Below are 12,708 nucleotides of genomic sequence, written 5' to 3' on the forward strand. Positions count from 1 at the left end.
TTCTTTACTATTCTTTGAAAAGAGAATAGAATTTTGAAATCAGTGTGGCCCTTTGTATGTTATCAATATGTTTATCCAGAAATATGAGGCAAGGGCTTGAAGGCTGTCTCAGTGAGGGCTTGTAGGATATTCTTCACTACATCGTACCTTTCTTAAAATTCAGAGCCTAGCCCTTGGGCTTCCAGACTCACAAATGAAGAAAAATAATTAATTTCTCAAGAAAAATTCACATTAATCAAATCTACAAGTGTAACAACGCTTATATATACAAGATACAATAACGTATCCCCTAAAATAGTTACTGAACTACAATAGTTAAATAATAAAACACTATTTTACAAATATTTATTGAGCTTAATATTTTGCACAAAATGGGGTGTTAATGGGGTATGAATAGACAAATCAACCTTCTAGAAAGTAATGTTCAAATGAAAGAGGTTCTTCTCTAAGTAACTAACAGAGGGCAATGAAGTAAGAGGACTGAAATGCTACTGTCTTTGAACGTAGAGCTTTCCAAGTTAAAAATTCTTCTTCATATCTTCAAGATGTTCAGTAAATAATTTGAAACCCTTCCATATGTCCCAGTCTCTAAATACATAGACAGCACTGTTTAAAATAGAGTATGGTGATATTGGAAATGCTATGTTCCTAACCTATTTATTGAATACACATCTGTTCCCCATTAATAAGGAATGTGGCTACTCAAATATACACACTTTCCATTTTTATTGTAGGTCTACTTTAGGACCTATTTGATTTTGGTGACATACATTAGCAAATTAATTTATCCCTGCTTTAGCACTAAGCTGTCTTCATTATGATGGCTTTATAATAGCTATTTCTTATAAGTCACTTACATAGAATATAATTAAGCTCTGAGTAAAATAAAAACAAAAATTTAAAATTAATGTGGATTAAACACAGTATAGATTTATCTCTCTCACACATAAAAGTAGAGTGAATGGGCCATGAGTGGTAGATCAGCTTCAGGAACATCAGGACCCATGGTCTTACCACCTTGTTCTTCTAGCAACCTCAGTGCCTGGTTTCTGCTTCATGGTTCAGTTCCAGCTACTGAATCCAAATTCCAGCCACAAAGAAGAGGGGAAAAAAGGAGAAAAGCAATACTCTCTGGCTTTAAGGACAGTTACTACAGGCAGCACACACCAATATCACTTATGTCCCATTTAACAGATTTTAATTCACTTTTATAGTCGACCATGGAACAACACAGGGGTTAGCCGTGCTCACCCTCAAAGTGCTGAAACTCAGCCTATAATTTAAAATTGGTCGTCCATATCCAAGGTTTCTTGCTACCCAGGAATTCAACCAACCATGGATTATGTAGTATAATAGAATTTACAATTGAAGAAAATCCATGTAGAAGTGGACCCATGCAGTTCAAACCCATGTTGTTCAAGGGTCAACTGTATTTACAAGGGAGCCCAGAAAATATTCCTTTATTTTCAGAAATATTCCTGCTTGACTGAAAAAAAACACTGAAATAGATAATGAGAATCAATTACAGTTTTCTCGAATATCTCTGAATTTAGTATTCTTCAGTAATGTGCAGGATCTTCCTGACAAACTCTTTCAAGTACAGTTGAGAGTAATCTCAAGGTTTATTTTCAAGGAAAACCTATAAAATGCCTAAAAAATTATTTTGGAGAGAATTATATCATTTTATTTTTCTATGATTAAGTTTCTTAAGTGTTTTTCAAATTATCTGTATCATTACTGATTTTTGTTAGTTTTATCAATTATTGAATGATATTGATAAAATCTCCCACTCTAATGATGTTTTAACCTTTATAATCATATCATTTTCATTTTGTGTATATTAAGTTAATCTATGTTTAGAATATGTAATCTTCTGAATATTCTTGAATCCTCTTTCTATTTCCCCTCAACTAAGATTCTTGTACTCCTTAAAGTCTATACACTGTTGTCACATTCCTTTAATTCAATTTGAAAATGCCTTATTTAGTTATGTCTTTCTGGTCTTATATTGCGGGCAATTTGGGGTTGCCATGTGCAGATGAAGAATTCCAAAGGCTTTTTGCTTCTTCCCAATTACTCTTCTTCCAATCTCATCCAATTGCATAGTTTCAGTTATCACTTCTACATGGATAACATACAAAACTTGATTTCCATGTCCCATTGGTCTCTATATTCAATTCCTGATGTATATTGCTAACTATAGATATCTGGTAACTGAAATTTTTTCCTGGCAAACTGTATTCATTATTTCCCCAAATAACCTCTTACTTCTGAATTTCCTCCTCTCATGTATTCCTCCTCTCAGTTATTGTCTCATTCTCCCAAATCTTCTTTGGCTTTGCTTATCTTTCATAACAAGTATAAAAACTGTCAAATATAAATTTATATTATCTCTCCACACTTACCAATCCTTTTCTATTTTAATTATTAAGAAATATTTTAAGTATACATCAAATATTAGAGAATAGTATAACAAACATCCACCTTTTTTTTTTCTTCTGGCTGGTCAGATCTTAATATTTTGCCCTATATGATTCAGATTCATTTTTATATTTCAAATAAATTATAACTTTAAAAGCTTGAAGACCTCTATATTTTCCTAATCTCATGCTCATTTTTCCATTTCAGAAGTACCTACTTTTCTACATTTAATGTTCATTATTCTTATTTATCTCTTCTCCATAAAAGTATATAACATTAGTTTACATGTTTTTAAATGTTTCACACATTATGCTTTTGAACTTTATCCATGTTGATATCTGTAGACCTAGTTAATTAATTTTGATATTTAATTATATTAGTATAACATCAATTTTCATTTTAGAGGACAAAGATTCTAAATTTTTAAATATTACAATAAATGCAATAAATATTCTTTAAAATGTTACATTGTGCAAATATATGAGAGTTGCATACAAATTTTTACGAGTAATAGATTTATTAGGTTATGGAATATGTTTATTCTCAACTTAGCTTTTGCTAAACAGCTTTTGAAAACCGTTGAATGAATTTTTTACTGACATGAATAATCAAGAGCACTTTCATTGTTCCTCATCCTTGGTAACATTTGTTATTAAAAGTTGTTTTAGAGATAGCTTAGAAGATGGAGGAGTAGAAGGACGTACACTCACTTCCTCTTGTGAGAGCACAGGACCCACAACTAACTGCTGAACAGTCATTGACAGGAAGACACTGGAACTCACCAAAAAAATAGCCCACATCCAAAGACAAAGGAGAAGCTGCAATGAGATGGTAGGAGGGGTGCAATCACAATAAAATGAAATTCCGTAACAGGTGGGTGGGTGACTCACAAACTGGAGAACGATTATACCACAGAAGTCCACCCACTGAAGTGAAGGTTCTGAGCCCCACGTCATGCTTCCCAACCTGGGGGTCCGGCAACGGGAGGAGGAATTCCTAGAGAATCAGACTTTGAAGGCTAGCAGGATTTGATTGCAGGACTTTGACAGGACTGGGGGAAACAGAGACTCCACTCTTGGGAGGGCACACATAAAGTAATGTGTGCATCAGGACCCAGGGGAAGGAGCAGTGACCCCATGGGAGACTGAACCAGACCTACCTGCTAATGTTGGAGGGTCTCCTGCAGAGGCAGGGGGTGGCTGTGGATCACCGTGGGGACAAGGGCACTGGCAGCAGAAGCTCTGGGAAGTACTCCTTGGTGTGAGCTCTCCCAGAGTCCACCATTAGCCCGACCAAAGAGCTGGGTAGGCTCCAGTGCTGGCTTGCCTCAGGCCAAACAACAGGGAGGGAACCTAGCCCCACCCATCAGCAGACAAGCAGATTAAAGTTTTACTGAGCTCTGCCCACCAGAGCAACACCCAAATCTACCTACCACCAGTCCCTCCCATCAGGAAGCTAGCCCAAACCTCTTAGCCTCATCCACCAGAGGGCAGACAGCAGAAGCAAGAAGAACTACAATTCTGCAGCCTGTGGAAGGAAAACCACATTCACAGAAAGATAGACAACATGAAAGGCAGAGGACTTTGTACCAGATGAAAGAACAAGATAAAACCCCAGAAAAACAACTAAATGAAGTGAAAATAGGAGACAACCCCAGGAAAAGAATTCAGAATGATGATAGTGAAGATGATCCAGGACCTCAGAAAAAGAATGGAGGCAAAGATCGAGAAGATGCAAGAAATGTTTAATAAAGACCTAGAAGAATTAAAGAAGGAACATCTAATTCGAGAACAAACACCTAGAAGAATTAAAGCACAAACAAACAGAGATGAACAATACAATAACTGAAATGAAAATTACACTAGAAGGAATCAATAGCAGAATAACTGAAGCAGAAGAACAGATAAGTGACCTGGAAGACAGAATGGTGGAATGCACTGCCACAGAACAGAATAAAGAAAAAAGAATGAAAAGAACTGAACAGACTAAGAGACCTCTGGGACAACATTAAATGCAAACACATTCACAGTATAGGGGTACCAGAAGGAGAAGAGAGAGGGAAAGGATCTGAGAAAATATTTGAAGAGATTATAGTCGAAAACTTCCCTAACATGGGAAAGGAAATAGCCACCCAAATCCAGGAAGCACAGAGAGTCCCAGGCAGGATAAACCCAAGGAGAAACATGCCAAGACACATAGTAATCAAATTGACAAAAATTAAAGACAAAGAAAAATTATTGAAAGCAGCAAGTGAAAAATGACAAATAACATACAGGGGAACTCCCATAAGGTTAACAGCTGATTTCTCAGCAAAACTATACAAGCCAGAAGGGAGTGGCACTATATATTTAAAGTGATGAAAGCGAAGAAACTACAACCAAGATTACTCTACCCGGCAAAGATCCCATTCAGATTTGAAAGAGAAATCAAAAATTTTACAGGCAAGCAAAAACTAAGAGAATTCAGCACCACCAAACCAGCTCTACAACAAATGCACAAGGAACTTCTGTAAGTGAGGAACACAAGAGAAGAAAAGGACCTACAAAAACAAACCCAAAACAAAGTGGTAATAGGAACACACATATCGATAATTACCTTAAATTACCTTAAACATAAATGGATTAAATGCTCCAACCCAAAGACACAGGCTCGCTGAATGGATACAAAAACAAGACCCATTTATATGCTGTCTACAAAAGACCCACTTCATACCTAGGGACACATACAGACTGAAAGTGAGGGGATGGAAAACAGATACTCCATGCAAATGGAAAGCAAAAGAAAGCTGGAGTAGCATTATTCATATCAGATGAAAAAGACTTTACAATAAAGAATTTTACAAGAGACAAGGAAGGACACTACATAATGATCAAGGGATCAATCCAAGAAGAAGATATAACAATTATAAATCTATATGCACCCAACAGAGGAGCACCTCAATACATAAGGCGAATGCTAACAGATATAAAAGAGGAAATTGACAGCAACAGAATAATACTGGGGGACTTTAACACCTCACACCAATGGTCAGATCATCCAGAGAGAAAATTAATAAGGAAACACAAGCTTTAAATGACACAATAGACCAGATTTAATTGATATTTATAGGACATTCCATCCCCAAACAGCAGATTACACTTTCTTCTCAAGTGCACATGGAACATTCTCCAGAATAGATCACATCTTGGGTCACAAATCAAACCTCAGTAAATTTTAGAAAATTGAAATCATATCGAGCATCTTTTCTGACCACAATGGTATGAGATTAGAAATCAATTACAAGGAAAAAAAATGTAAAAAACACAAACACGTGGAGGCTGAACAGTACATTACTACATAACCAAGAGATCACTGAAGAAATCAAAGAGGAAATCAAAAACTACCTAGAGACAAATGACAATGAAATCATGATGGTCCAAAACCTATGGGATGCAGCGAAAGCAGATCTATGAGCGAAGTTTATAGCCGTACAATCCTACCTCAAGAAACAAGAAAAATCTCAAATAAACAATCTAACCTTGAACCTAAAGGAAGTAGAGGAAGAAGAACAAACAAAACCCAAATTTAGTAGAAGGAAAGAAATCATAAAGATCAGAGCAGAAATAAATGAAATACAAACAAAGAAAACAATAGCAAAGATCAATAAAATTAAAAGCTGGTTCTTTGAGAAAATAAAGAAAATTGATAAACCTTTAGTGTGATCCATCAAGTAAAAGAGGGAGAGAACTCAAATCAATAAATTTAGAAATGAAAAAGGAGAAGTTACTATGGACACCACAGAAATACCAAGCATCATAAGAGACTACTATAAGCAACTCTATGCCAATAAAATGGACAACCTGGAAGAAATGGACAAATTCTTAGAAAGGTATAACCTTCCAAGACTGAACCAGGAAGAAATAGAAAATATGAATGGACCAATCACAAGTAATGAAATTGAAACTGTGATTAAAAATCTTCCAACAAACACAAGTCCAGGACCAGATGGCTTCACAGGTGAATTCCAGCAAACATTTAGAGAAGAGCTAACATCCGTCCTTCTCAAACTCTTCCAAAAAACTGCAGAGAAAGAAACACTCCCAAACTCATTCTAAGAGGCCGCTATCACTATTACAGACCAAATATCACTGATGGATTAGATACAAAATTCCTCAACAAAATGCTAGCGAACAGAATCCAACAACACATTAAAAAGATCATACACCATGATCAAGTGGGATTTATCCCAGGGATGCAAGGATTCTTCAATATACACAAATCAATCAATGTGATATATCATATTAACAAACTGAAGAATAAAAACCATATGATCATCTCAATAGATGTAGAAAAAGCTTTTGACAAAATTCAGCACCCATTTATGATAAAAACTCTCCAGGAAGTGGGCATAGGGAAATGTACCTCCACATAATACAGGCCATATATGACAAACCCACAGCAAACTTCATTCTCAAAGGTGAAAAACTGAAAGCGTTTCCTCTAAGATGAGGAACAAGGCAAGGATGTCCACTCTAGCCACTGTTATTCAACATAGTTTTGGAAGTTTTAGCCATGGCAATCAGAGAAGAAAAAGAAGTAAAAAGAATACAAATTGGAAAAGAAGTAAAACTGTCCCTGTTTGCCGATGACATGATACTATACATAGAGAATCCTAAAGATGCCACCAGATAACTACTAGAGCTAATCAGTGAATTTGGTAAAGTTGCAGGATACAAAATTAATGCACAGAAATCTCTTGCATTCCTATCACTAACAACGAAAGACCAGAAAGAAAAATTAACGAAACAATCCCATTCACCATTGTAACAAAAAGAATAAAATACCTAGGAATAAACCTACCTAAGGAGGTAAAAGACCTGTACTCAGAAAACTATAAGGCACCGATGAAAGAAATCAAAGATGATATAAACAGATGGAGAGGTATACCATTTTCTTGGATTGGATGAACCAATATTGTGAAATGACTATACTACCTAAAGCAATCTACAGATTCAATGCAATCCCTATCAAATTACCAATGGCATTTTTTACAGAACTAGCAGAAAAAAATCTTAAAATTTGTATGGAGACATAAAAGACCCCAAATAGCCAAAGCAATCTTGAGGGAAATAAACGGAACTGGAGGAATCAGACTCCCTGACGTCAGACTATACTACTATACTACTACTATAAATAAATTGTTGTATGTTCATACAATGAACTAATTAACAACATAAAAAATTGAGGATACACACATTAACATGGATGGTTCTCAACAAAATTATGCTAAATGACAAAATCCAGGCCCCCCAAAAAGTACATATGTTGGTTCCTATGGATATGATATTTTAGAAAAGGAAAAACTAATCTACAGTTATAAATCATATTGATTTCTGCCTGGGGTGGCAGATGATAACAGGTTGAAATGAAACTGGAGTAATAAAAGGTCAGGTATACAAAATGGAGTCAGGTAGCCATTGAGGATATGGTCTCAGACTGGTCCCCAGAACCTGAATTTTCTAAACTGTACAATACCAAACCCAAGTATACCTCCCATCATTTTTAGAACAAGACCTACTAGCTGCAACTTTGTTGTAACTATGCAACAATTTCAGACCTCAACCAATCCAAATCCTTGCTTAACAAGCACCCTTACTTCTTAACAGCTACAATAATAATACTTTTTTTTTAACATCTTAATTGGAGTGTAATTGCTTTACAATGATGTGTTAGTTTCTGCTTTATAACAAAGTGATTCAGTTATACATATATATATGTCCCCATATCTCTTCCCTCTTGCATCTCCCTCCCTCCCACCCTCCCATCCCACCCCTCTAGGTGGTCACAAAGCACCGAGCTGGTCTCCCTGTGCTATGCGGCTGCTTCCCACTAGCTATCAGTTTTACATTTGGTAGTGTATATATGTCCATGCCACTCTTTCACTTTGTCCCAGCTTACCCTTCCCCCTCCCTGTGTCCTCAAGTACATTCTCTAGTAGGTCTGCGTCTTTATTCCCGTCTTGCCCCTAGGTCCTTCATGACCATTTTTTTAGATTCCATATATATGTGTTAGCATACGGTATTTGTTTTTCTCTTTCTGACTTACTTCATTCTGTATGACAGTCTCTAAGTCCATCCACCTCACTACAAATAACTCAGTTTCGTTCCTTTTTATGGCTGAGTAATATTCCATTGTATATATGTGCCACATCTTCTTTATCCATTCATCTGTTGATGGACACTTCGGTTGCTTCCATGTCCTGTCTGTTGTAAATAGAGCTGCAATGAACATTTTGGTACATGACTCTTCTTGAATTATGTTTTTCTCAGGGTATATACCCAGTAGTGGGATTGCTGTGTCATATGGTAGTTCTATTTTTAGTTTTTTAAGGAACCTCCATACTGTTCTCCATAGAGGCTGTATCAATTTACATTCCCACCAACAGTGCAAGAGGGTTCCCTTTTCTCCATAGCCTCTCCAGCATTTATTGTTTGTAGATTTTTTGATGATGGCCATTCTGACTGGTGTGAGTTGATATCTGATTGTAGTTTTCATTTGCATTTCTCTAATGATTAATGACGTTGAGCATTCGTTCATGTGTCTGTTGGCAATCTGTATATCTTCTTCAGAGAAATGTCTTTTTAGGTCTTCTGCCCATTTTTGGATTGGGTTGTTTGTTTTTTTGATATTGAGCTGCATGTGGTGCTTGTAAATTTTGGAGATTAATTCTTTGTCAGTTGCCTCATTTGCAAATATTTTCTCCCATTCTGAGGGATGTCTTTTCGTCTAGTTTATGGTTTCCTTTGCTGTGCAAAAGCTTTTAAGTTTCATTAGGTCACATTTGTTTATTTTTGTTTTTATTTCCATTTCTCTAGGAGGTGGGTCAAAAGGATCTTGCTGTGATTTATGTCATAGAGTGTTCTGCCTATGTTTTCCTCTAAGAGTTTGATGGTGTCTGGCCTTACATTTAGGTCTTTAATCCATTTTGAGTTTATTTTTGTGGATGGTGTTAGGTAGTGTTCTAATTTCATTCTTTTACATATAGCTGTCCAGTTTTCCCAGCACCACTTATTGAAGAGGCTGTCTTTTCTCCAGTGTATATTCTTGCCTCCTTTGTCAAAGGCAAGGTGATCATATGTGCGTGGGTTTATCTCTGGGCTTTCTATCCGATTCTATTGATCTATATTTCTGTTTCTGTGCCAGTACCATACTGTCTTCATTACTGTAGCTTTGTAGTATAGTCGGAAGTCAGGGAGTCTGATTCCTCCAGCTCCATTTTTCTTTCTCAAGATTGCTTTGGCTGTTTGGGTTATTTTGTGTTTCCATACAAATTGTGAAATTTTCTGTTCTAGTTCTGTGAAAAATGCCCGTGGTAGTTTGATAGTGATTGCATTGAATCTGTAGATAGCTGCAGTAATAAATCTTGAGAAACAACTTGTGTAACTAACTCTTGCCTTGCAGTTTTTGCCTTTATAAGTTTCCTCCATCATAGTCTAGTGGAACACATTTCAAGTGCTTCTTGAATCTGTGCTTTCCAGGCTACAGTCCGAAGAAACCACAAATAAATGCCTCTGTATTTCAATCAGATCTTTGTTTCTGAAATTTTGGTGAACACACGGAAGAGAGTGATGGGATAAGAGTCAAAAGTGGAATTTTAAAGTTTTATATCATGATTGGTGTAGTGGTCACATGGGTGTATACATTGTGAAAACATCCCAAAAATAATCAAATGGATTCATTTTACTGTATAATAAAGAATACTTTGGTAAAACTGACTTGAAAAAGGAAGTGTGAAAAATCTACATTGAGAAAACTACAAACTCAAAATCTTAGCAGTTACTTAAAAAATGCAGAAAGATACTCTGCTTCTGATCCAAGAATTCATTACTGAAAATCAGTTTTCTCAGTTAACATACTTATGTAATTTCAATTTTAAAAATATGTGTTTTTTTGACATTCGTAAAAGGTTTTAAAAGTTTATTTAGAAGGAAATTATGGAAGAAAATAAAGTATTTTGAAACAAAATAATGATCGAGGACTTACCCCAAGAGATATTAAAATGTGTTCTAAAGAAATAATGTTAACAGTGACATATCAGAAAAATTATAGGAAAAAAAGTATAATTAAAAAAATTATAAATTATAGAATCGTTTCTTAAGGTTCAGTGCAAATAAATCTTCCATCACGTCTTATATAAATATCAGAAATAAAATTTAATTAAATTCAAGGATTAAATTTTATCAAATATAAATTAAATACAATATTAAATTTAATTATTTAATTGAGCATAATTAAATATTTAACATAAGATATTCATTAAATGGAGATAGACTTTCTGGCTATAAAGTGGGTATCAAGAAGTCAGACAGGGAAATGATAAATAACTCTACAAGAACTGCCATATGACCCAGGAATTCCACTCCTGGATATGTATCTGAAAATAAACAAATAAAAATGTGAAAAGATACGTGCATCTCATTGTTCTTAGCAGCATTATTTACAATTGACAAGATATGGAAACAACCTAAGTGTCCATCAACAGTTGAATGGCTAAAGAAGTTTTATATATATATATATATATACACACACACACACACACACACACACTGGAATGCGCACACACACACACACAATAGAATGCTACTCAGCCATTAAAAAGAATGAAGTAATGCCATTTGCAGTAACATGGATGGAGTTGGAGGGCATTATGTTAAGTGAAATAAGTTTGACAGAGAAAGACAAATACTGTATGATATCATTTATATGTAGAATCTAAAACATACAACAGACTAGTGAATATAAGAAAAAAACAAAAGGAAACAAAACAGACTCACAGATATAGAGAACAAAACTAGTGGTTACCAGTGGGAAGTGAGAGAGGGGCAATATAAGGGTGGGGGGAGTGAGAAGTACAAACTATTGTGTATAAGATAGGCTCAAGAATGTATTGTATAACCTGGTGAATATAGCCAATATTTTGTAATAACTGTAAATGGAAAGTAAACTTTCAAAATTGTATAAAAAATTCAGAATGAAATTCATTAACGCCCAATATTAATGTACAGTTTTTTTTCTTTTGGTGTAAAACTTGTGTATAATTATGTGTACAAATCTGAAATATACATTCACTAAACTTTGACCTGTGTAACTCAAACTCCTATTAAGTTATAGAATATTATCATCATTTCAGAAAATTCTTTTATATCCTTCCCAGTCAGTTCCCCATTCTCTGCCCTGAGGCTACTAATGTTATGATTTATTTTTTTCATCATAGGTTACTGTTAGCATTTCAAGTAAAAGGAATCACACATGTACTGTTTTCTGTAAGACTTTTTCAGTCAGCTTTTGAGACTCATCTATATTTCAGATATCAGTCATGCTTTACTTTTTATTGCTAGTAGTAGGAATACATGAGTTTGTTTACTCATTCTCAATCTGTTGAACACCCAGGCTTTTTTCAGATTTTGGCTGTTACAAATAAAGCTATGCATATTAAAAGAAAAAGTCAGATAGGGAAATAATTTCAATTCACAGTTAACATTCTCAACACTGAAAATAATAAGAGCTAAATGAAAATATTGCATGAATATGGCAAATGAAATACTACTGTCTCTAAAATACAGAGCTCTTGCATATTGATAAAAGTGATGTCACAGTAAGAAGTGGCAGAAGATATGCATAAATATTTCACAGAAAATTTATTTAAGAAACTAATTCTAAAATTATGAATGTCACTTTGTGTTACAATAAATGTCAATAAAAGGTAAGATGGATTTTTACCTATGCAAAAAAAAATATTAAAAGATATAATAAGTATTCTCCAGTATATTTTGAAATGGGCATTCTCAAAGCACTGTTTGTAGAAACATAAATTGGTTAAATTTTTGAAAATCCTTATTCAATGTCTCAAGTCACTCAGTGTTCAAATTCTTTTCTAGTAATCTTCCGAGAATTTTTACAAAGGCAATAATCAGAAGTGTGGTAAAATTTTATGTATACAGATGCTAATTATATAATTATTTAGATACAGCCTCAAATACAATATTAAATATTCAAAAACTGACTTATACATGCATAATTTATATAACCGCCATTATATGTATACACGTATTTTATGATTGCATTTTTTTTCAATGATATGTGTTTAATTAGCTCAATCACATGCCCTTTCTCTTCTTTTTTTTTTTTTTAACATCTTTTTTGGAGTATAATTGCTTTACAATGGTGTGTTAGTTTCTGCTTTATAACAATGTGAATCAGTTATACATATACTTATATCCCCATATCTCTTCCCTCTTGTGTCTCCCT

This window comes from Monodon monoceros, unplaced genomic scaffold (assembly GCF_005190385.1).
Source record: "Monodon monoceros isolate NGI ecotype Baffin Bay Population unplaced genomic scaffold, NGI_Narwhal_1 Super_Scaffold_6, whole genome shotgun sequence".
Classification (NCBI taxonomy): domain Eukaryota; kingdom Metazoa; phylum Chordata; class Mammalia; order Artiodactyla; family Monodontidae; genus Monodon; species Monodon monoceros.